Source organism: Schistocerca nitens, chromosome 7, assembly GCF_023898315.1.
Source record: "Schistocerca nitens isolate TAMUIC-IGC-003100 chromosome 7, iqSchNite1.1, whole genome shotgun sequence".
In the NCBI taxonomy this organism is placed as follows: domain Eukaryota; kingdom Metazoa; phylum Arthropoda; class Insecta; order Orthoptera; family Acrididae; genus Schistocerca; species Schistocerca nitens.
In genome coordinates this window covers 634,095,285-634,122,118 of record NC_064620.1, presented here as the reverse complement: position 1 = coordinate 634,122,118, position 26,834 = coordinate 634,095,285, and the positions used below count along the sequence as shown (strand labels likewise).

The window sequence follows — 26,834 nt, the reverse complement described above, 5'->3', positions numbered from 1 at the left end:
ACTACGACTCACTCGGCAGAAAGAACAACTTCACCCAAGCGACGCTGCGGCAAGTGAGATAAACGAGAACCTTCTCGCTCGGCGCTCGAAGTGGGACTAAGCATAGCTTCTGTGGTACCACGCGCAGCGGAATTTGAAAATGCGCCAGATGTCATGGACGTCGAAGACCCGTAGAGGCGCGCGCCTCCTGGCCCGCTTTTAGGCCCGCCGCACACTGCACGCAGCAGAGGCAGAGCAGAGGCGTAGCAGAGAAACAGAGGTTCTGCCGGTCGGTGCACACTGCACGCAGCAGAGGCAGAGCAGAGGCGTAGCAGAGCAACAGAGGTTCTGCCGGTCGGTGCACACTGCACGCAGCAGAGGCAGAGCAGAGGTGTAGCAGAGCAACAGAGGTTCTGCCGGTCAGTGCACACTGCACGCAGCAGAGGCAGAGCAGAGGCGTAGCAGAGCAACAGAGGTTCTGCCGGTCAGTGCACACTGCACGCAGCAGAGGCAGAGCAGAGGCGTAGCAGAGCAACAGAGGTTCTGCCGGTCAGTGCACACTGCACGCAGCAGAGGCAGAGCAGAGGCGTAGCAGAGCAACAGTGGTTCTGCCGGTCAGTGCACACTGCACCCAGCAGAGGCAGAGCAGAGGCGTAGCAAAGCAACAGAGGTTCTGCCGGTCAGTGCACACTGCACGCAGCAGAGGCAGAGCAGAGGCGTAGCAGAGCAACAAAGGTTCTGCCGGTCAGTGCACACTGCACGCAGCAGAGGCAGAGCAGAGGCGTAGCAGAGCAACAGAGGTTCTGCCGGTCAGTGCACACTGCACGCAGCAGAGGCAGAGCAGAGGCGTAGCAGAGCAACAGAGGTTTTGCCGGTCAGCGCACACTGCACGCAGCAGAGGCACCGCAGAGCTCAGTGGTGGCCCAGCGCTCGCCAAATATAGAACGCCCAGCAATGTCCACCGCGGGTCTGTCTATGCAGTTAGATTCCGATTCTGATTCGGAACTCAGGAGTGTTATTTTATTGTACAGTGCATACAAGAACAGAGAAAGATCTGTATGGAAAAGCAAGTACATGAAAAAGCGAAGAACACATGGTGAATACGTGTTATCTACGGAAGTTCCTGATCACGTATTCAGGGAAAGCTTCCGACTGAACAGACGGCAGTTTGAAGAGGTTCATAAACTGATAAAGCAAGACATAAGAGGAAAACCAAGTCACATGCGGGAGACCATACCTACAGAAGAAAAATTAGCTGTATGTTTAAGGTATGCAATTGAAATAAAGTTTTTTTTTCCTCAATATTTATTAAAGTTCAGAAAAACAATTTCCATCTGTAAATTTGTTAAAATAATGAACATGATAACACTGTTTATAGTAAATGTGGTGCTGAAGCTTCAAACTCCGTACCAGGAGGGTCAGATATTGACGTGGTAGATGAACTATTTTCTGTGCTGCATGATGAATGATGTTGAGGCAATGGTTTAGTCAAAATTTCCTCCTCCGTTTCAGATACTACATGAAACACTTTTTTCTTTACCAACACTTGGTACGCCTTTGGCATCTCTTTTGTCGATAGGTACATCGACATGAAAAACTGGTGTAAGGCGTCATTTTCTTGATGCAGTGATCTTTCGCGTAAAATGTCTCTTTTCTTAGCTCTCTCTTCGTAGCTGTTAATACTTTCAAGAATGATTTTTACTGACATCTGCTTTCTTCTTCTTCTTTGACAACGGCGTCCCCAAGTCGTCTTGTGTTTCGTTCCTCTGTGTGTCTGTTACGTTATCTCCTCCACCATCGTTTGCAACGCTCGTTGTAGCATTTACCTCTTCCATTATATTTGTTACTGTACCTCTGTTGGCCATATATGGAACTAAAAATTCCATCTGATTTTGGTACAGCCATGGGCGGGCTGAGGTCGCTGCTTGCCCACTCTTCTTTTTCTGTCTACGGAGGGCACCTCGATGACGATCCCTAAGTCTTCTCGAGTTTTCTTTCGCTGTTTCCCCTGCAGCAAGGAATTCCTGAATTTAGCTTTTCATATATTTCCGTATAAAGTGACAGTTACATTTTCGAATAGTTTTGCCCCATTCCCCTAGTAGTGTCAGAAACAATCTGTGATTTCGTGTACACATGCCATAAATATCGAAACACTTAGTAACTATCTGTCCACTCTGCTTATGCGACATAAACGGATTGTTGTCTTTTTTCATTTTAGGTATTTAACGACGGGGGGCATGTTTAAAACCATCGCTCTAAGCTACCGCATGGGTCAAAGGACAGTGTCGAAGATATAGTTTATGATGTGTGTGGAGCGATATGAAAGCATCTACAACCCATTTACCTACCTGAGCCAACAAAAGTTATGTGGGAAAATATTGCTTCTCACTTTGAGAGGAAATGGCAGTTTTACAATTGTCTTGGAGCTGTTAATGGGAAACATATCATTTTGCGAAAACCTCAGTTATCTGGTTCCTCATTTTTCAATTATAAACAGCATTGCTCTGTAGTATTTATGTGTACTGTTGATGCTCATTACAGATTTACCTCTATAGACGTCGGTTCAATTGGCAGATTTAGTGATGGAAATATTTTTTCTAATTCAGTATTAGGAAGAAAACTGACTGACGGAACTTTAAAAATCCCAGGAGATAAATCGCTTCCTGGACAACAAAATAGAGCCCCTTACGTTTTCGTAGGTGATGAAGGATTTCCATTATTAAAAAACTTAATGCGACCGTACCCTAAATGCAGAGTTACTGGCAATGACAAAAATAAAGTTTATAATTACAGACTGTCTGGTGCTCGTCAAACTGTAGAGTGTGCATTTTGTATCTCGAGTTCCCGATTTCGTATGTTTAAACGGCCTTTTGAGTGTAAACTAGAGACTGTAGACAGCTACAAGTGTACTTCATAATTACCTGAGGACTGATAACATGACGTCAGATGATCCCGCCGTGGACGACAACATGGGACCACTGAGTACCGACCAGCCTGTGTCGCCTGCCCCAGGTAGGCGCACAAACACGAGCGAAGCGTTGCTTACGAGAGAAAAGTCACCACAAGGTTCTGTTCAATGGCAGTATGCAGCTATAAAAAGAGGCCAATACTAAAGAGAACGACTTATGTCATTAATATTACATGTATATTGTGAAAATGCATATAAAATAAATAAATCATTTAACAAATAATACTTACAATTGTTGTAATGTAATTCCTCTGCAACCTTCTTCCATATTTCGTCCTTAAATTTACTCCGCATTTAGTCTGGATGACTGGTGTCGTACAGCACTGGGTTGTCCTGAACTAACTTAATGAGGTGTTCCACAACTAAAAGATTTCGTACAAGAACGAAAGTGAGGTACTGTCGCAGACGCACACACTGCTGTTGGAAAGTCACTACTGGCCGAGCGCAGCGCGGTGCCACAGACCACCTCTGTGGTGGTGCGAACCGCTGACAGAGATGCGATCGGGGATAACGGGCCCCTCGGGCCGCAGGCAGAGGAAAACTGTGCGGCTCGGACAGCGGGGCTGACTGTGACCCAGCCAAAGGCCGGTTCCCACTAGGGCTGCCGCGCGTCAAAACCGCGCATCAGCGGCGTGGTTGCCATGGAAATGGCGTCAGCGGCAAGGCGCGGCGGGCTCTGCGTCGCGGTTTGACCATGTCGAACCGCTTCCGCTGCAGCGTGACGCGCTCCAGGTGCGCGCCGCCAATCACAGAACGCGCTGAGCGTGACGTCAGGAACGGAACCCCTGGCCACACGAACTTTCGCCGAACCGCTGGCGCGGACGCGGCGGCAGCTATGAAATACTTATCATCCGATTCCAAGGAAACTATTCGGCAGAAAAATTTGATTCTTGGGTTTGTTACAGCCTTATATCTTCTCTCGATAAAGGACCGAATTTATTTTCGTTATTCGTCGTGGTTACTTGCTGTATCGCATTTACGTAAACCTTTACACGAAATTTGAATGAGTGTGCAGAGGTAAAACCGCATTGCGTGGACTTTGCGTACAGTTCATTTTAGGTAATACATTATTGCGTATGAAATTTAGTCAACATATCGAAATTGTTTTTAAAGCTGAGAGCAGATGGATAGCTATCACCGTTCTCGAGATATCGAATGATATGTCGGCGGACGGGCTGTACAGTGACCGCGCGCGAGTTGCTCGCGACGCGACTGATACTTCGTCCTGCTCGTCGTAAACCATGTGGTTGTATCAACTGCAAATTTCGTGAACGGCTCAAGAAATCGAAACGTGTTTTTTTGCAAACGATAACTTGTGAAAAGTCATGTATTTCGTCGTATGATAAATATCCAAAATCTATCTACCGAGATATGAAAGAAACTACAGTTTTTTCGGAAGGGATAGATGAATTTCTTTAAACGGCATTTAATAGCATGTGGAATGAGAAGTTAAACCGAGACTAATTTACTGGTATGTCATAAGATGTAATTCGCTAAGTATCCACAGCTATTGATTATTTCCTTTGGAAGTAACAAACGTTTTTTTTTCTTTATCCAGTGTACTTTATTGGTTCAAGACGCGTTTCGCCTTTTACTTTAAGGCATCTTCGGTGGAATCTAGAATGATTCAGTTTTGTTTTGATATGTGATACTTGCACATTATAAAACAATTCACGTCTTTTTTTACGTGAATAACTGATTCCTTACAGTGAATCGAGTTTTTGGCGGACATCTGCGTTTCCCCTCGCCTGGTCACATGCTGGAGGTTGAACTTAAACTTAGATTATGAAACATAAGCACATTTTCATGTTCGCTCTTTTTTCTTCTGTCACTAGCTGTAGACATTTTACCGAAAACACTGATTTGAAGTCGTAACTACAGTGTGTTCACCTCATGTCCCTTCCTGTTTGGTTTGTTTATGTACATGTTGCCAATCTAAAGAATTATATGCTGAAAACTAATGTTTGTTTATTTTTGTTCTCCTTATATCTGTAAGTGTGTGTGGCTAGCCAGTAATAGTTAAGAAAGTTGAAAGTGAATCCAGTAGTTGTCAGACAGTGGTTGAAAGATTTGGTGTTCAGCTGATTTCAGTTTTGGTTTAAATGTTTTGTGGAGGAGTGCATGGAAGAGTAAATTCACTGCTTACATTACAGATGATTATTATCAGAATACTATCACCCAACCCCTTTGTCCTCACTCTTTGACGCCCCATAATACGTCCTGTCAACTAACTCCTATTGTTGTCAAAGTCTTTTGTGATTCTTAAGCAAGGTGCTGGCGATGATTACTATGCTCTGTGGGAAATTCTATCAGGTGGTTTCCACTTTCATCCCTTCCACCTAGCCTTTGTTTTCTTACTGTTTTCGTGTACCCACTACCGTATCACATTTTAAATTTTTGTCTCGCTTAACTATCTGAATAATCTCTTTTATGGTACATTGTTTCAGTGTGTTAGGAGATAGTGAACAATCACGAACGGTAGTCATGAAATCTGTTTATGCTGAAATGAGAAAACACGAATAATGAAATATGTGAAAGAGTACATTGTACAGAAAATGAAAAATTGGAATGTCTTCACCCAACTTCGTCTTTCCTTCACGTAGGTGTAAGATATAGTTATTCAAACACACCGGTCGTTTCGGTGGGTCGCACCCCGTACCTCAGTGGCTGTCCGTCATTGGCTACCGCTAGCGTCTGCCGCTTCCAGGTGGGAACGCCAATTCCGCGAGCCGCCGCGTCAAAGCAGAAAACGCTTGCCGCTGCCGTTGCCGCACGCCGCGCTGCCGCGCTCTAGTGGGAACCGGCCTTCAAAGCGGAAAACGCTTGCCGCTGCCGTTGCCGCACGCCGCGCTGCCGCGCTAGTGGGAACCGGCCTTCAAAGCGGAAAACGCTTGCCGCTGCCGTTGCCGCACGCCGCGCTGCCGCGCTCTAGTGGGAACCGGCCTTTAGTGTGAGGGCGCCACAGTGGAACACGTGGTTCCAGCGGCCAATAGCGGCGCCCCCGATAGCGTACTTAAGCGCCTGCCTCTCGCTCAGCCAGCCAGTCTAATCTCGCGTACGTCTGTTGACACATCGCCTCGCCTTAGGCAGTTTACTGACTTGTTCTGTGTACGAGGGGACGTGTTTGGTAAGTTTCCTGTGACTCCGTTGTTCGATCTTGTTTTTGTTCGTTCTGTCCGTCGGCCGTGTCCGTCTTCTCCCGTTGTGTTGTTGTTCGCGGGCCTCTCCGCGGGTCCCGCCGCGCTTTCCGCCATTTCAACCCCGCGACCGTCCCGGTCGCAGTTACAACGTCTTCGATTAGACTGTTTACTACCTAAAAGACACATACCGTACTTCGAAAATTTGATGATCGTTTTCTCAGAAATGTTCGAGAATCTGCGGATAAAGCGAGAGAGGTGTTCGCTTATTTTGATTTCTGTTCCGCTGAACCAAGTTGCTGGGAAATCGTGTTGTGGCGCGTGCCGTGTTGTCCTCGCGAATATACAAGTTCTCTGACGCGTGACTCACGCGCACTGTGACACCGCGTCACGAAAAGTACACGAATTGTCGAAAGGACAGCCATGCGGCGCTCATTAGATCCTCTTGAGACGCACGTCGAGTCGCCCAGCCACGGAAAGGATTGCCGGGCTAGCTCATTAGGCAGCCAGCGCAGCAAACTCAGGGAAGGCTGGTAGACGAAAAGCGACCTGATACTCGGGCTACAGATAAGTTACACGATAAGCATGAATTCTCCACGAAATCGTTTAAATGACTAGAAGTTAGCGTCCTTTATAGAGACAGAAAGACCGTCTCTGTATAGAGTAGCACTCGCGAGTAATAGAGCTGAATTAAACGATAGGAATGGTTGCTGTGAGACGTTGAGGGTCATAGGATACGGGACGGATTATGACTCTTTTGCATACGTGAGGGATATACGACGGTTGCCCAGAAAGTAATGCGCCGCAGATCTTTTTCTCAGCCGAAAACAATGCTAAGAGTGCGAAACGTCAGGTATGTATTATTTGACGTCTACTGAGTGAGCACGCCAAGTTTCCGTCCCCTCCGACAGATAGCGTAGCTGCGGGACAGTTTCCAAATGTCGTCTGCAGGTGATGTACGTTACAAGCAACGTGCCGTCATTGAATTTCTCGCTGCAGAGAAAGAAACAGTGGGGAATATGCACAAACGCTTGTGCAAAGTCTATGGAGCATCTGCTGTCGACAGAAGTACAGGTAGTCGCTGAGCACGTAGGGTGAGGTCATCAGAAGGCGGTTAGTCGAAGCCCCACGATTTGCAGCGGTCGGGGAGACCATCCACGGCTGTCACACCTGACATGTTGCAGCTGAAGTTGTCATTCGCGAGGACAGACCTATTACGACTCGGCATTTGGCGCTGCATCAATCATCGAAGGAATTGTGGATGCAATTATCGGCACTTTCGGATATTCAAAAGTTTGCGCAAGATGTGTCTCGCAGTGTCTTAACGGTGGATCACAAATCGCACAGAAAAAACATTTGTCCTGTTTGTTGAAGCTGATGGGGAGACGTACCTGTCCCGGATTGTGACAGGTGATTAAACCTGTGTTCACCATTTTGAGCCCGAAACAAAACGACTGTCGATGGAATGGCCCCATTCCCACACCCCACAGAAGGAAAAAATCTAAACAACTGCTATCGCCGTAAGGTTACGATCACCGTGTTCTGGGACTGTGATGGTGTGAGTCTCATTGATGAGATGCCAAGAGACGGTACCATTAATTCAGAAGCATATGTCAGCACATTAACAAAACTCAAGAGCCGCTTCCGGCGACTTGGGCGCCACAGCAACCGAGGAGATGTTTTGCTGCGACACGCTCGGCCACTCACAAGTGTGAGGACTGCTGAACACATCCCAGAATGGGGTTGGACAGTGTTACACAATCCACCCTGTAGCCCGGACCTAGCCTCCTCGGACTTCCACTTGTTTCAGCCATTAAAGGATGCCATTCCCCGAAGACATTTTGAGGACTTCGAGGACGTGGTTCACACAGTGAAGCACTGGCTCCCCCAACAGGACAAGGATTGGTACCGACAGGGTATGTACTCCCATGTTTCGCGCTAAAGGAAGGCCATAGAACGAGATGGAGATTACGTGGAAAACTATAGTGTGTAGACAAAACACCGTTCTTTCATTATGTTCAATAAAGAATTGTTGAAGAAAAAATTCGGTGCATTACTTTCTAGGCATTGCTTTTTAGAGAGCGTCTAAATGTGTATGTTTCGATGCAATAGAAGTGTCAGTAAAAGCTGTTTTATCCTGAAGTTTCTTCTAACGACTGTAGCTGATGCATTTCAACGATAGAGGAGACTGTTCAGTCCACCTCGTGAGTGAATATTTTACTGATAAACACAACTGACGAAACCGCTGCCTAACGGCGTCCCTGTACCAAGGCGGGGCTATTCGCAAGTGCCAAACCAGCGGGTGACGACACACGAGCGACAGCAGTTGCCGACTTTGCGTATACTGTGAGATCCGTGCGTCGGCAACCAGTGTTGTGGCAGAGACACACAGGTACAAACAGACGTGCAGCAGCCTGGCGGACGGAGGTGTGAAGTGCGCAGGCGCACGTGACTGCTGCAGCAAGCAGGCTCGCGCCCTCGTGCACACGGGGCCGCCGTGTCGCGGTGGAGGGGGAGGAGGGGGCAGACGTGGCACAGGGCGGAGCGCGGCGGCCGATTAATTTTTATGGCACGAATAAATCCGCGGCGAACGAGAGCGTGCGTAACAAGCGCCGCCATTATCCCGTGAGATATGTGCTGAGTAGCCGGCGGAAGGGAGAAGGGCTCCACCCCACTCACAGGGGTGCGGGCTACAGTTAGCGTAGTGCAGGTAGTCTCACGGCCCAAGTACCAGAAAGAACGGGAAAGCCGGCCAGGATGGCCGAGCGGTTCTAGGTGCTACAGGAGGTTCGAATCCTGCCTCGGCCATGGATGTGTGTGATGTCCTTAAGTTAGTTAGGTTTAAGTAGTTCTAACTTCTAGGGGACTGATGACCTCAGAAGTTAAGTCCCGTAGTGCTCAGAGCCATTTGAACCAAAGAACGGGAAAGAAACAAAGTAATGCTAGCACTCTCAAAGAGCAAGTACTCCAGGCATAACGGGAAAGAAACAAAGTAATGCTAGCACTCTCAAAGAGCAAGTACTCCAGGCATAAGGGGAAGGAAGCCGAGGAGCCTCACTTACAACTGTGGCTACAAAAGACACCGCAAGCCATTGGTCCCTGCACGTCAGACGGTTCACTGTACCGACATTACTGATCTCGTTTCCATTCACGTAACCGAGCGAGGTGGCGCAGTGGTTAACCACTGGACTCGCATTCGGGAGGAGGACGGTTCAATTCCGCGTCCGGCCATCCCGATTAAGGTTTTCTGTGATTTCCCTAAATCGCCCGAGGCAAATGCCGGGATTGTTCCTTTGAAAGGGCGCGACGGACTTCCTTCCCCGTCCTTCCCTAATACGATGAGACCGAAGACCTCACTGTTTAGTAAAAGAAAAAAAATGGTTCAAATGGCTCTGAGCACTAATTCAATGGGACTTAACATCTGTGCGGTAGCGTTCTCGCTTCCCACGCCCGGGTTCCCGGGTTCGATTCCCGGCGGGGTCAGGGATTTTCTCTGCCTCGTGATGGCTGGGTGTTGTGTGATGTCCTTAGGTTAGTTAGGTTTAAGTAGTTCTAAGTTCTAGGGGACTGATGACCATAGACGTTAAGTCCCATAGTGCTCAGAGCCATTTGAACCATTTTGAACTTAACATCTGAGGTCATCAGTCCCCTAGAACTTAGAACTACTGAAACCTAACTAACCTAAGTACATCACACATATCCATGCCCGAGGCAGGATTTGAACCTGCGACCGTAGCGGTCGCTCGGTTCCAAACTGTAGCGGCTCACTGTTTAGTCTCCTCCCCCAAACAACCCAACCCAACCCCAACCATTCACGTACTGAGACAGGAGAAAAATTACTTTCTAAATGTCTCTGTACACACTCTGATCTCTCTTATCTTCCTGATCCCTGCTCGAAATGTACGTTAATGGGAGCATAACTGACACACACCTATATTTCATCAAAGGGGGGGGGGGGGGAAGGGGCGTGTAAGAAGATATACGGGTACAAGTTCGTTAATATAACTCTTGCCGTTTGAGAGATAATGGAACCACATTCTGCGCATGTTGTCATCATGTTATTGGCCATGAAATAAAAATTTCTCATTGCCGGATACTTTCAGTCCACATACTATCTCACCAGGAACATTCTCTCAATTTTCTCATACTAATCAGTTTCAGAATTTGGTAGGTTATCAGATGTAATTACACAAATATGTGTACTACTCGTTTTTAATATCAATCTTAGGACTCTCGCAACGATTTTTTTTAATTTATGTGTATAATACATAGCAATTTTTATTTCACAACAATTTAAATAAATTTGGCAGTAAAGTATTTTTAAAACTTTTGTACCACAAGAAGCTGAGTTACAGTCCGTATGAAGTATGTATCTGCAATGGTTCAGCAGAAAATATTCTTCCTCAATCTTCTTCAACAAGTTTTCAGTAAAGTAACGTGCATGAATTTCTACGCAATCCCGTAATGGTCCTCACTCTTTCCGTTTTACCATTGTTGAACACTAGACAGACGAGCAAAACGTTGTCTTTTGGGCGTATCTTCCGAAGGAGGTTCTAAAGCTTTCGTACTTCTTTTGTGTTCCTTCATGTGTGCATTACTTTAATAAACTAATCGTAACGGGCTCACAGCTTCCTGTGCTGTTCAGATGCTTCTCTGACGGAAAGAGAGAGAGAGAAAGAAAGAAAGAAAACATCCCAAGCTAGGACAGGGTGGTGTAAAAAAGGGGTTTACCCTGCGTGTTGGTCAAACCAAGATGGATTTTACATCAGCTGTACGACGAATTAAACTCTAAAAATTGGAGACAGTTTTTATGGTGGAAAAAATTCAAAATTTTTGATGAATTTTGTGTGAATTCGCCCTTAAACAGTAGGAATTCGTTAGAAGTAGGCGTCTTTCTTCCAAGGACTCCCGTTGAAGTTCTTCCAGCATTGCAGTTACACGTTTTTATGGGCTAAACCAGTATCTGGACTGAAGACCACAACAAAAACATCGACCTGTTACGACCCTAACAGCACGTCTGTGAATTCGTTCTATGTCTGCTGTCTTGCCTCCCTGATAAATACTCCAAACACTGGAACAGTACTCTAGAATCGGTCGCACTAAAGTCTTGTGTGCCTTTTCCTTGACAGACGCATTACATATGCCCAGACCCCTTCCAGCAAACCTCAAGTATTGGTCTGATCTTGTCTAGTACTGATTTCACGCGATGGTCCCATTTCTACCTCTGAATGCTTCTACGACGTGAGACGCTCAACATGTTGACCATTATTTTGCGATCACATAGTATTGGGTTCTTTCTCGTCGTTATAGGCATTATCTTACATTTAAAGGGTCTGTCATTCATCACAGCGGGTGGAGACACTTTCGTACTCGTCCGACGAGCACCTTATAGCGCTGCTGATCCTGCTTACGTACTCCGCCAGAAAAAATGAAATAGCCTCAAAGACAAGGTCATTTTATTAGGTGACAGGTAGTTCATCATTGTAAAGTTCAGATCAAACGAAACACTTATGTCACAGTAAAGGGTACTCAAGTAGTCGCATCAGCACACAGTTACCCCTCTCTGGCGGCAATGAAGATGTGTATTAGCGCATGCAAACGATCATAAACGTGCCGAATGGCATCCTGCCATAAAAATACACTATACTCCGCCCGAATAGACCTCGGAGGTTCATGGGTACCGACCGGCCGCCATGTCATCCTCAACCACAGGCGTCACTGGATGCAGATACGGAGGGGCATGTGGTCAGCACACCGCCCTCCCGGCCATATGTCAGTTTACGAGGCCGGAGGCGCTGCTCCTCAATCAAGTAGCTCCTCAGTTTGCCTCACAATGGCTGAGTGCAACCCGCTTGCCAACAGCACACGGCAGACCGGATGGAGACCCATCCAACTACTAGCCCAGCCCGACAGCGCTTGACTTGGGTGATCTGGCGTTGCTACTGGGGCAAGGCCGTCGGCGTCATCCTGCCATAGCTTGTGCAAACGTCTTGCGCCCTTTGTTGCAATTCGGCAATGGTTCTTGCAGTCCCTGGGAAGCGAGTACGTTCCCGTTTCATCATTTCTCACAAGTGTTCAGTTGGCAAAAGACCTGGTGATCTTGCTGGCCAGCGCGGATGTCGTAGTCCATGAACAACATGTTGCAAGTGGACGTGCATTGTCATACTGGAACGAACACATCATCTTGCTGCTGTAGAAGAAATGGCACCAGGATAGAAACAAAGCATGGGCAGCGGTTACTTTACCCTGTAAAAACACCAAATGTGATCGCGAGCTGTATCCGATGGCCCCGCACCGCAGACACACACCGTAAGGCCTGAGTTGAGACCTGCGTGTCGCAGGCGAATGCACTCAGGAATAGGTATCTTGGCAGGTCTACGCCACATTATGTCGATTACTCGCGAACGGACAGAACCTGCTCTCATCACTAAAGACAACAGAGTGCAATTCAACTCTTTCGCGACTCCAGAGTAGCCATCCTTGGCAGTGTGTGGTGTCAAAGGCACGTGTGATATTTATCCTGCTGCAAGTAGACGCTTCCGAGTAGTTCCTGAGGATACAGGAGGTGCAACACGTGCCCTGATTTCGTCCCCGAATGATGCTCGGTTGGCCACCGCTGCTCGCACTTTGAAATATAAAGATAGGCGGTTACTAGGTGTTCAGATGTGTGTAAATTCCTAAGGGCCCAAACTGCTGAGGTCATCGGTCCCTAGACTTACACACTACTTAAATGGTAAGAACAACACACACACCCATGCCCGACGGAGGACTCGAACCTCCGACGGGGGAGCCGCGTGAACCGCGGCAAGGCGCCCTAGGCCGCTCGGCTCCCGCGTGCGGCAACAGCCACAGCGTCGACTTCTAAAACCAAGATTTACGCCAGGTGAAGTCTTCCATCTTTGGGAAAATCGTGTCGCAATGAAGGGATGAATATGCCGACAAGGACTGACTGAAGCTCTATGACCGTTGCTAATAAAATCGTTATTTGAATGTCAACGACCACACGAGCACATGCTGCCCGAGACACAATGAATTATCCATCAGTCGGTAAGACTTGTGCATGATGCATTATGTGGCAAAAAGCTCAACATTGCTCCAAACAATAAAAGTTAACACACTCGTGGAGCCATTTTGCCCTGTGCAGCACTTCAGTACGACAGTATCGGGAAGGTGCTGAGAGCATCATTTATGTGTCCGCACTATCTCGTAAAAAATGCCGCAGTAATCGCATTTTAAAATTTCGGTAGTGGAATATCCACTTCACAAACAGATATTTGGCTACCATACGTCAACACGGCTTTCCATGCCGGTACAAAATGGTGATAACAAAGTGAGGCTCGGTGATCAAATGTTAGTCAAGTAACGTAACCTTCCGTTTGTCAGTTTGCAGGCGTACTAAATTATCATGACGTCTGCCACAGTCGTACAATTTGCGCTGTGGAAAACAAATCTGTAACCTCAGTTACGTGGGATTCTTTTTCCAGCAACTTGTGCTTCTGTAGTCCTTAGAACCGTCAGCCTTTAAACAGCGTTTTACAGCTAAATGACCTGTATGAGAGGTACATCAGGCACATATACGTATATTACAATCAAATTTGCCATCGAGCTGGCTTATTTCCTGTTTGAGTACACCACTGTGGCTCAAGTTTAACAGTCGCTTCTTAATCTGAAGAGGAGCATTCCTAAGAATTATGTCTGACCCGCTATTTTTATACTCGCTTTAACACGAAATACGTTAATCCAGCTAGCAATTCATTTTTCTTCTTTTACTTATGTGATAACACTTAATTGTTCACAAAATCGCCGCGAACCAGAAACTGAAAGTGGCTGTCAGTAACTTGACAGGTCTTACCTTACCAGATACGTGGTTATGGTGAAATTCTTGAACAGGATGGAGTAGCAGATAAGTAAAAATGTTACGACCCGTTGCCATCTGGGAATGGTATATTTGTCACGTGACGTCTGCTCACTGTAACTATGTAAGAGTGTGGTTGCTAGAGGCCGCCCAGTAGAACTTGTTGTCCCCCTCCAAGTGGCACTAGTGACGAGGTGTTTCGCGATGTCGCGGGACAATAGATCTCCTACTCCGCACTGAAGCCCTCGTCGGTTAGCACAGGTGCTTGCACACTACTCGAGCCGCGGAGCTGCGCCCCTACCTGCAGGCATCCCGCTACACGCGCTTCTCCGGACCAAAGGCATCGTCGATTTGCGACACGTAAAAAATAAATAAAATAAAATAAAAAGCTCACTGTGCAGTAACCGCCGTACGGAACCGGCCTCAGTGGTAAGAAAAAAGAATAGAAGAGTGTGAGCCGTACACTGAAGTTTTGTGCTGCACTGCTTTCGTGCCACGTGACGCGTAGTCCCGAAACACTACATTTTCGCGAAATGTGTTTCTCAACGTTCGACTTTCTCACCACAATTACTGACAGAGGCCAATTTTTTGCCTTCGTTAATGTTTCCTCACGATTATTCTGTTTCCAAATGTCCAGAAACTGCTGATCACAATCGAACTATGGTTTCTTAGGGCCGTGGTACGCACAAGTGCGTAGTGTAGTACTTGTAAGCTTAAGCGTCATCAGCTTCCATCCACTCCTGGAAGTTTCAAATTCACTTTCAGCAGCTAGCTTCTGCTTCTGTCCTGTCAGGTTCAAATTGTCAGCAGCTTCCTTGTACTTCAATCCTAGCAGATTCAGCTTCAATATCAGTAGCTTCATTCTTCCTTAATTCTTTCAGCTTCAGATCGTCCTGGTAGCTTCAGCTTCTGTGTCAACAGATTCCTTCTGCCTCTGTCCTATCACATTTAGATTCAATGTCATCAGCTTCTTCTGCTTCAGTTCGGGCTGCTTCAGATTCAGTAACAGCAGCTTTCGTCTGTTTCAGTTCTGGCAGCTCCAATTATAATGAGGAGGCTACTAGGTCCTGAGTGAAGTGATCCTCAGCAAAAGGCTCACTCCTGGCTGGTTATTGTCCTTATTTTGCAATGTTACTGCATCGTCAACATTGAAAATAGGACTACGTGTATTTTCTTTGCTTACTAAGCGTTTTCTGGCTGCACGTGTGTTGCTGTGCCAAGACTTTAGAAGAGATCTCCTTCAGGTGGTTTTCATTTACCCTACTCTAACTAAAAGAAAGTCAAGTACGGTGTTTAAGATCATATCCACGGCGTATCATGACAGCGATTTTCATTTAAAAGGTATTGCATGCTCGCCATTTCATAGAATGGTCCTCTGGTGTACTAAATACACATTCGTTATAAGAATAATTGATATTAACTTTAGCCGGCCGATGTTACTGTGCGGTTCTAGGCACTTCAGTCTGGAACCGCACGACCGCTACGGTCGCAGGTTCGAATCCTGCCTCGGGCATGGATGTGTGTGATGTCCTTAGGTTAGTTAGATTTAACTAGTTCTAAGTTCTAGGGGACTGATGACCTCAGATGTTAAGTCCCATAGTGGTCAGAGCCATTTTTGATATTAACTTTGAATTTCGTGAGTCTGTAATAATGGCCCGTCGTTTATTGCACAGTCATGCAAGAAAAGAAAACACATATCTCATTTCGTAGATGAAGTGTACGAGTGAAGTTTGCTAACACTTCTAGAGCAGGGAAGCCCAGCAGTGGGCTTGCTACTGAATTTCGTGAGTCTGTAATAATTGCCCGTCGTTTATTGCACAGTCATGCAAGAAAAGAAAACACATATCTCATTTCGTAGGTGACGTGTACGAGTGAAGTTTGATAACACTTCTAGAGCAGGGAAGCCCAACAGTGGGCTTCCTACTGGATATTATTTTGAAACTTATTTCACATCTGCACTCGGGACGTATATCGTAGCAGACGGCTATATTGTGTGGTGATATTGTAAAATTTTAATTTCCATAATCAATTGAAATATCGGCTCTATGTTGATGTCGTGGGCTGCATTTGCTGGCTGTAGACTTTTAAATGCTGCAGGGTTGCTGTATTCGTCAGTACTAGGACACCACTGTATGGATGTAACAACTGCGTTTTGCTGATAAGCTGTAAAAAAACTGTCGTTATTTTCAGTTAAGGAAATAACCGCACAGGTAATGCAAAAATATCCATTCCACGTCTCGTAAAAACGATAGAATTTACACAGCGTTTATGACACAGTTTCCAGAAGTCCATAAAAGTCGTAGATAGTATTTATGAGATAGAAGCCCTGAAATATGCTTTATAATGTTGCACAAATTCAGTTTCATAAACGTTTGAATACTAGAAACTGTTCGTCCAATGTTCTTTTTATCAGAAGTTACGTCGAGATATTTGGTAAATCAACACTTGTAAAGTCTGATGTACGGTCGGCGTATAAAGAACAACCTAACCTATCAATGTGTAGGGTGTAAAATTGTCGCGCAATGGGAGATTTGTCTTTTGAACACAAATATACATTCTATACCACTTTATTTCCTGTAACAGACATCTAAACGATCTAATTTGCTCCTCAAGCCACACACTTCGAACAGATAAGGGAAGAAAAAAAACGGAAAAGTGGGAGTGGGACTGGCGATATGTTGGTTCTGTACGCTTTTGCGTATAAAGGACTGAATGACTCACTCACTTATTCAGCATCGCCCAGCCCAAACTGCTAAGGATGGAAAGTGGAAATGTGTAGAGGATGTTGATGTTGTACTGTAGGGTGCGAAATAGAGGAGCAAATGCTTTTTGAAAATACGTCGCTATTAGGGCGATTTTGAAGCTAGGCCTGTGAAAATTGGCATTTGGTTTCTTGGTCAGAAATAAATAAACCTCTGTGTCTGCGTTATTGGAAATTAACGCCTATGGTGGTGAAATCAGTAGGTGAAAGTTTTTTTGAAAATAAATTATTATCAAAGAACTACTAAACTAGCCTACTTTTAAAGCTACACTGGTATTTGACTTCTTAGTTACAAATTAAAAAAATGTGTTTTTCAGTTTTTTTGGAAATTCAACCCCTAAAGGAGTGAAACAGGAGATGAAAAGTTTTATGAAAGATTTCATTATGAATGCATTTTCAAAGCTAAGCCTATGAAAATTTGCACTTGTCAAGATGGCGCTGCGGTCTGGGAAACGCTATAGTACGATATTTTCCACATATCCACCATGCGTAGCAATAATATGGCGTAGTCTCTGAATGAAATTACCCGAAACCTTTGACAAACGTGTCTGGCGGAATGGCTTCACATGCAGATGAGATGTACTGCTTCAGCTGTTCAATTGTTTCTGGATTCTGGCGGTACACCTGGTCTTTCAAGTGTCCCCACAGAAAGAAGTCACAGGGGTTCATGTCTGGCGAATAGGGAGGCCAATCCACGCCGCCTCCTGTATGTTTCGGATAGCCCAAAGCAATCACACGATCATCGAAATATTCATTCAGGAAATTAAAGACGTCGGCCGTGCGATGTGGCCGGGCACCATCTTGCATACACCACGAGGTGTTCGCAGTGTCGTCTAAGGCAGTTTGTACCGCCACAAATTCACGAAGAATGTCCAGATAGCGTGATGCAGTAATCGTTTCGGATCTGAAAAATGGGCCAATGATTCCTTTGGAAGAAATGGCGGCCCAGACCAGTACTTTTTGAGGATGCAGGGACGATGGGACTGCAACATGGGGCTTTTCGGTTCCCCATATGCGCCAGTTCTGTTTATTGACGAAGCCGTCCAGGTAAAAATAAGCTTCGTCAGTAAACCAAATGCTGCCCACATCCATATCGCCGTCATCAATCCTGTGCACTATATCGTTAGCGAATGTCTCTCGAGCAGCAATGGTAGCGGCGCTGAGGGGTTGCCGCGTTTGAATTTTGTATGGATAGAGGTGTAAACTTTGGCGCATGAGACGATACGTGGACGTTGGCGTCATTTGGACCGCAGCTGCAACACGGCGAACGGAAACCCGAGGCCGCTGTTGGATCACCTGCTGCACTAGCTGTGCGTTGCCCTCTGTGGTTGCCGTACGCGGTCGCCCTACCTTTCCAGCCACGTTCATCCGTCACGTTCCCAGTCCGTTGACATTTTTCAAACAGATCCTTTATTGTATCGCTTTTCGGTCCTTTGGTTACATTAAACCTCCGTTGAAAACTTCGTCTTGTTGCAACAACACTGTGTTCTAGGCGGTGGAATTCCTACACCAGAAAAATCCTCTGTTCTAAGGAATAAACCATGTTGTCTATAGCACACTTGCACGTTGTGAACAGCACACGCTTACAGCAGAAAGACGACGTACAGAATGGCGCACCCACAGACTGCGTTGTCTTCTATATCTTTCACATCACTTGCAGCGCCATCTGTTGTTGAAAATCGTAACTACTGTAATTTCGAAAGTTTGTCCGCCTGCAAATGTACTGTTGTCCCAAGCATATTGCAACAAACGGTGTATTTCTATCGCTGCTCGTTTAGTTTTTATTGCCGTTTCAAATATACCGGTCATTTTTGAAACACCCTGTATGAAAGAAGGAAAGAAACACGTGTTTCACTATTTTTGGAAATTCAGCGTCTAAGGAAATGAAATAGGGGGAGACTGATTCACTGTCTCATCGTAACCCAGCCGAAACAGCTAAGGACAGAAACTTGAAATTTGGAGAGGATGTGGGTCTCATACTGTAGGCATCAGTCAAGAAGGCATTGCCGAAATTCCACTCCTAAAGCGGATGAAATAGGGGATAAAATGCTTGTTGAAATTATGTCTCTATTAAGGCAATTTTGAAGATGTTGTTGTTTGTGCGGTCCTCAGTCCAAAGACCGGTTTGATACTCTTTTAGAAATAAAAAATACGTGTTTCACTGTTTTTGGCAATTCAGTCCCCAAGGGACTGTCTCATTGTCACCCAGCCGAAACCGCTAAGGACAGATGTATTAAAAAAATTTAAAGCTGTGTCTATGAAAACTGCTCTTTTGCTTATCGGTTAAATATAAATAAATATATGTTAGGGGACGAAGGTTTCTTTGGAAATATCCCAACAAGAAAGAAAAATGCACAATTAAGTAAAACCTTTGACTCCAGCTACCAGAATCACTCTTAGGTCAGAAGTACCTCCGAAAAAGATCATACTTCTATGGCCTTTAGAAGGTGTTGCAGTTTGTAACAACGTACAAATTAGATTAAAGAAAAAAAAAAAAAAAAAAAAAAAAAGCTGTGCACACCATACAGTCTACCCTAGTGAAGCAGATGGCGCTAAGCTAGTTATGTATACAGATGTTAATAACAATAATAATAATAACGATAGTAATTTAGTGTGGCTCGTTGGCTCGGTGCCAGTCTTTTTTCTGGACGCCACTTGGGCGACTTGTGTATTCCCAACCCTACCCCGTTTATCAGACCTGCGAAAGGGCGCCTACAGTTTAATTTGAAACCCGAATCATGTGTTGTTCCTCACGACTTGTCGAATCGTTGAGAAGTGTAGACTAAATTTAAACTAAGACTCAAACATCCATCATCCGCCGGAGATTCTGTCCCATGACCTCTCGGTTTCCATGCAGGCGTGTTACGCAAGAACCCTTTTTTTTTAACTCTGCACGATTTTGCATGTCATCCTTGCGCAGGGGCCATGCTGATCTTCTCTGTATTGTCTGTCACAATTTTGGTATATGTTCCGCCGAAGCGAGTTCTTCGGGCGCTACATTTATACAAAAAGGTACGGCCAAACTTTCAGGAAACATTCCTCACACACAAATAAAGAAAAGTTGTTATGTGGACATGTGTCCGAAAACGCTTAATTTCCATGTTAGAGCTCATTTTATTGTCGTCAGTATGTACTGTACTTCCTCGACTCACCGCCAGTTGGCCCAATTGAAGGAAGGTAATGTTGACTTCAGTGGTTGTGTTGACGTGCGACTCATTGTTTGGGCAGGCATTGTTGGTGATGTCTTGATTGGGCCCCATGTTCTTCCACCTACGCTCAATGGAGCACGTTATCATGATTTCATACGGGATACTCTACCTGTGCTGCTAGAACATGTGCCTTTACAAGTACAACATTTGGTTCATGCACGACGGAGCTCCTGCACATTTCAGTCGAAGTGTTCGTACGCTTCTCAACAACAGATTCGGTGACCGATGGATTGGTAGAGGCGGACCAATTCCATGGCATCCACGCTCTCCTGACCTCAACGCTCTTGACTTTCATTTATGGGGGCATTTGAAAGCTCTTGTCTACGCAACCCCGGTACCAAATGAAGAGACTCTTCGTGCTCGTATTGTGGACAGCTGTGATACAATACGCCATTCTCCAGGGCTGCATCAGCGCATCAGGTATTCCATGCGACGGAGGGTGGATGCATGTATCCTCCCTAACGGAGGACATTTTGAACATTTCCTGTAACAAAGTGTTTGAAGTCACGCTGGTACGTTCTGTTACTGTGTGTTTCCATTCCATGATTAATGTGATTTGAAGAGAAGTAATAAAATGAGCTCTAACGTGGAAAGCAAGCGTTTCCGGACACATGTCCACATAACATATTTTCTTTCTTTGTGTGTGAGGAATGTTTCCTGAAAGTTTTGCCGTACCTTTTTGTAACACCCTGTATAGGCAAGTCATCTAATGATTTTAATGAATCAGCTTGCTGGTATCAAAAAATCTGCATCTACATGGATTCTCTGCAAATCACATTTAAGTGGCTGACAGAGGGTTTATCGAACCACCTTCACAATTCTCTATTATTCCAATCTCGTATAGAGCGCGGAAAGAACGAACACCTATATCTTTCCGTAAGCGTTCTGATTTCCTTATTTTATGGTGGTGATCGATTCTCCCAATGTAGGTCGGTGTCAACAAAATACTATCGCATTCGGAGAAGAAAGTTGGTGATTGGAATTTCGTGAGAAGATTCCGTCGCAAAGAAAAACCTCTTTCTTTTAATGATGTCCAGCTTAGATCCTCTTTCTGTGACACTCTCTTCCATATTTCGCGATAATACAAAACGTGCTGCCCTTCTTTGAGCTTTTTCGATGTACTCCGTCAGTCCTACCTGGTAAGGATCCCACACCGCGCAGCAGTATTCTAAAAGAGGACGGACAAGCGTAGTGTAGGCAGTCTCATTAGTAGATCTGTTACATTTTCTAAGTGTCCTGCCAATGAAACGCAGTCATCGGTTAACCTTCCCCACAACATTTTCTGTGTGTTCCTTCCAATTTAACTTATTCATAATTGTAATTCCTAGGTATTTAGTTGAATTTACGGCCCTTAGATTTGACTGATTTATCATGCAACCGAAGTTTAACGGATCACACTTTTCGTTATTTAGCGTCAACTGCCTATTTTCGCACCATTCAGATATCTTTTCTAAATCGTTTTGAAATTTGTACGAACTGTGACCTCTGAAGGGAAATCACGAATCCAGTCTGATAGCTGAGACGATATTTCATAAGCATGCAATTTCACTACAAGCCGCTTGTGTTGTACAGTGTCAAAAGAATTCCGGAAATCCAGAAATACGGAATCTATCTGAAATTCCTTGTCAATAGCACTCAACACTTTATGCGAATAAAGAGCTAGTTGTGTTTCACAAGAACGATGTTTTCTAAAGCCATGTTGACTGTGTGTCAATAGACCGTTTTCTTCGAAGTAATTCATATTGTTCGAACACAATATACGTACAAAAATCCTGCTGCATACAGACGGTAATGACATGGGCCTGTAATTTAATGGATCACTCCTACTACCTTTCTTGAATATTGGTGTGTCCTGTGCAACTTTCCAGTCTTTGGGTACGGATCTTTCGTCGAGCGAACGGTTGTATACAATTGTTAAGTATGGAGCTAATGAATCAGCATACTCTGAAAGGAAACTAATTGGTATAGACTGGACCAGAAGACGTGTGATATAAATGGTAGTATCTTTGGACTGCGTTGACTTACAAGCTTGAACTTGCAACGCCGCTAGGAGACCGTGAACCTTAGCATTTCACATACACTTCAACTCCATACTTCAACCCGTTCGTGAGAAAACGGGGCCGTGGCGGACAGGCAGGCAATGAAGTGATCCTATGGTGGCTTTGTTTTTAGTGATCGAGGTGAGGACTCTGAAAAGGTTATTTTTGAGTAAATCAGTAATACACTGTTCGTACAATAACTCTAATTTCATAAATATAGTTTACATAATATCGAACAAATTCGAGCAGTGAAATTTTCTTGATTAGAGCTCAAGACGGACTTAGACAAGCAGACGTATTGTGTTTCAGTTACGATGGGTTTCCGAATATTTCGCTGCCGACTGCCATCTTCTGAACGCCGCTCGCGTGTTTCGACTGCTCTGACCTAAAACAACGGAACTCATGCTGAACAAATAATAATAAATTAAACATTTCGTTTACTTACCCTGTGTGGCTGAAGTGAGAAGGTACGGGTCTCATCCTTTACATTTTGTGACTCTTGTATATTTATTTAGCTAACTTGAGACGTACAAAGTGAGTTGAAGACACAATATAGCGAGTGCACATTGTCTTGCGCCTGAAACAGGTGAGCCAGCTAAGACAGGCCGCCGTGCGTCCAGAGCGAACGCTTGCGCCCAGCTGCGGATCTCGCTAGACAGTAGTGGACAACGTCGCAAAATCTTTTACATACCCAAGAAATTTTTGATTTTTGTAGCCAAAGACCTGCGATGGGTCCTTTCTCTAATGAAACTGAATGAAGCTGAAATATTTGTTTCTGTGGCATAAGAAATTGCGTACGGAGCGGACTTGAACGCGTGGTACCTGATGATATTGTAAAAAGGTATTAGCCTTGTGAACGAGTGGCACGCCGCGAGCAGAAGACGTGCCACAAACGTGCGGCCTGTCCTGCTGTACCAGACTTAAACAAGTGTGCAACTCAGGCACAGTTGGTGTATTTATATACTCCTTCTGTCAGTGTTCTCTAGAGATGCAACAAATTAAAGAAACGGAATAAAAAAATCTTTCGTGGGGGATTGGGACCGCATACACACTCAGCTCGTACTTACTGCCGCTGGCCTGTTCAAATGGTTCAAATGGCTCTGAGCACTATGGGACTTAACATCTTAGGTCATCAGTCCCCTAGAACTTAGAACTACTTAAACCTAACTAACCTAACGACATCACACACATCCGTGCCCGAGGCAGGATTCGAACTTGCGACCGTAGCAGTCGCGCGGTTCCGGACTGAGCGCCTAGAACCGCGAGACCACCGCGGCCGGCGCTGGCCTGTTAGAGGGATGCGAGGGCATTAGGACGCGGTTGCCGGAAGCCTGCGGCTGTACAGGGCCACCGTGTCGCAGTTGTCGGCGCGGGGGGGGGGGGGGGGGAGAGGGGGCAGCAGCCCAGCACTGCGCTGCCCGGACCGTGCTCTCCCGCCGGAATAAATCCCGGCCCACCGAAATTACATTGTTAGCGAGCGAGCCGGCCGCGCCATTATCATAATGCGGTGCGCTGCTCGGCCCTGCTCACCGGTCTGGAGCGGTGAGGGAAGGAGGGGTGGACAGTGAAGTGCTGGGTGGGGGGGGGGGGGGGAGCGGAGGCGCGCCATGTGTGCGACACTGGACTGTCGACACAGGGCGAGAGCGCGCAGCGTCGCTCCGACAGACGAGCAGGTCATGAAACGATTTCCCAGAACTTCACTCAGTGAAATAGGTGTCAAAATAAGCCACCACGTTTCCCGGATTATCCATATATAACCTACCGTTTCAGAAAAACGACGCTCAATGTTTTCGAGGTAATTTATGTGTCTTTTAGCGATTTAACAGCCACCCTTAACATACCTCCTGCAATATGCTGACAATACCTCCTTCCTGGCCACCCATCATATCCTTCAACTCTTCCGCGCCCCTCTCCAACGCCACCTGAATCACCTAATCGAGTCGTGTAATATGTGGAAACTTCAAGTAAATCCGCTGCATCACTCGGCGTTTGCGTCGTCCAGACTCCCATCTCTCCACCTACACTACAACTAACCCATCCGTCTGACTAGCAAAGTATTTAGGACTAATTGCCGACAGAAAACTTACATAGAACGCATGTCTCCTTATCATCCAATACAAAACCCGAAACCGACTGAAACTGTTAACAGCCCGCACTAGCGGCTACACCCTTCTACTATTATCCTCACCTCTGAGTCCCTCATTCGCCTGGACTTCTGCCTCGCCTCGCATCCTGTGGAGCAGGGCCGGCCAGAAATTCTGCACGCGTGCGTGCGGTGCTCCTGCAGATGTGCAACTTCCGGGTCACATCGTGCACGCCGCAGCCGTCAGCGTTCATGTAGTGCATGTTTCTACGCACAGATGTCGCTTTATCCACTTGCTGGGATACTCTGGACCGGCGCATTCTAGTGCTCTTTCCACAGCTTGCGAGCCAACCGTGGGAAGGTATTTCACCTATTAAACATTTAAAATACTGTCACAGTCTAGTCCTTGAGGCGTCTACTTTTATATTAACAGTTTAACCCAGTAAGACAAGTAATACAGTTAACAACCGTCGGTTTTTATTAAGGCAGCTTGACTGACGGCACGTACATACGCGTAATGTTTTTGATCTATTATTTAAGAAGGAGCGCACTTAGCGACTTCCAACGAACCTTAGTCATGATTTCAAATAACATTAAACCAATGCAATTACATCCACATAATTTCTGTCTCGCTGACCTCTGAACAGAATGACAACCGCAGACCTCTCGATGATCACCTGCACCATTATTGCTACATCTTTCATCAGCTCCGTCTGAAATCTGCGTAATAACCGACAATTAGATGAATGTTATGTTTTATCGACTTCAACTGAGCGTAGCCCTTCACACATTAAAAAAAAAACCTAAATGTATGTATACAACAATCGGTTTAATGACCAATTTTCCTGATAATAATGTAACATGGAGCAGAATGAGGCAATAATGCACAGTTAGTAAACACTAATTTTTAATTATGAAAGGAATAAATCCAACCACTTTTACCACTGGTCATGAGAGATGATATAGTTAATATCGGGCACAAAAGCACGGCCCACTGACAAACGCAAGGAGTTGCGGGAGATTTTCATCACTGATGCTCGATTGAAACGACCGAGAGCATAGATCTGCCGTCCTTTGCTTTTTCACAGTACCTGCCATTTCTCAGTTCTTCTCTGTTAAGGTTACGGTCACCAGGGGTAAACGAGACTGGGACTGTTGCGCTCTTGCTTGTACCACATAAACAGGGAAGAGGAGCCGCCGCCGTTCATTTAGGTCACATGTCTAATAGCAGATGTCGCTGTCGCACACGTGCAGCACTTCCGCACGTCTGCACACTGTGCAGCGTTTGGCCGGCCCTGCTGTGGAGGCATGCACCCGACCTTGCCTCCCCTGTCCGCCTACCTTCACCACCTTGCATCCTGTAGCAACTCGTGCAATTCCCGCGCCTTCTTCCGGTCCTAGAGCACCATCGGACTCGTACATTAATCGCAGAATCCAGTGCCAGCAGCCAGCAGCCAGTTTCCAGTGGACGTACCCTGCTCCGCCACTACGTCCACGATCCACATGGCGGCCACCTCCGTGCCTTGTGTCGCTAGACAAACAGACAAACAACTCGGAGTAATGAGTTTTATTATAACAAGACAAGCAAAAATACTTAACTCTGAATCAGTCTTCTTCAGAGTAGACAAACGTAAGTAACACTTCTGATCCTAGCGACCGCTTCTAACAAAAGTCTGCCAACTGAACTGCAGTGACTGCTGATCTCTAACTGAGTTACGTAGTCTAACGAAGTGGCTAGCGTTCGAGCTGCTGTCGAAGTGGGGCGCCACCAGTCGGGCGCTACGCTAATGTCGTCTTCACCTAAGGGCCGCTGCTGTCGCGTTGTCCTCCTGGAAGGGGTCGGCCTGTTTGCGATTGTCTGACGTCTTCTCACAGCCGTCTCTTCTCTGTCGTTCCAGACTGGCGTGCCGGCGCTAACTTTGCGCTGTAACATTATCCATCCTCTCCCGCCGGAATTTTAACCGACTCCCACTCCCCAACGATGAAATCTGTCCCGAGGTATACCACTCTTTTTAACCCTAGTCACAACGCTCCGCCTCACACCAACCTATTTTCTCTTTAATCCTTCATCCATCTTGCTGAGTTCTAGTTGCTACCTGCAGTTCTACAGGGCCCCCATGCTCATACTGACGATCACACCTTCATCGCGACAATTTTTTCGTGTGAACATTCCACCATGGCATCATCCACGTTCGAGAGTGACTTTATTTTAACTGTAATATAAAATCGTCAAACAAGTTTTAAAACCCACCAGGGTTTTCCATGTATGTGTATTTTACAAATCCTCGTTTATTGTCACTTGTTTGTATGTAAATATCTTCACTGTCGTTCACCTATGTATTCTTCTACGAAATCACCTGTTATTGTCACCTTTTATATGTTTTAACCATTTTTAAATACAGTTTTCGTAAGCTTTGCCTGAAGAACAATTTTTGTTCACTGCCAGCCAGTCCCCGTTCTGAGTAATTGAAATGGCAAAAAAGAAAAAGAAAACCACCGAAGCGTCGATCCTGCCTTCGGCAGTGGTGAGGCGCGCGCGCCTGTTGTGCTGCCTGCTGGCGAGCGGCCGTTTGTTTACTTCCGCATAGCGGCTCGTCTTACGAGTCGCGTTTTCCCACCACCGAACGACGATCAAATTATCTGTTCCTTTGCATCACATCACGAACGACCAAAGGTGTACGAAGTAGAACGTTTTAAACGGAGTGAAATGCGTCTCCCGCCACAAGATATTCTCCGAATTCGTGTTTCGATCCTCACTACTCGTGTGTACACGAAGCTGGCGAATGGCGAGCTGTGCGCCGAG

At 45.9% G+C, this 26,834-nt stretch overlaps 1 non-coding gene across 1 annotated transcript; it reads right to left on the bottom strand.

The window, feature by feature from the left end:
- Positions 1–19,575: 19,575 nt before the first annotated feature.
- Positions 19,576–19,684, bottom strand: LOC126196842 (U6 spliceosomal RNA). Its single transcript, XR_007539274.1, has one exon. It is a non-coding gene; the product is annotated as a U6 spliceosomal RNA (small nuclear RNA).
- Between the last annotated feature and the right edge of the window lie 7,150 nt (positions 19,685–26,834).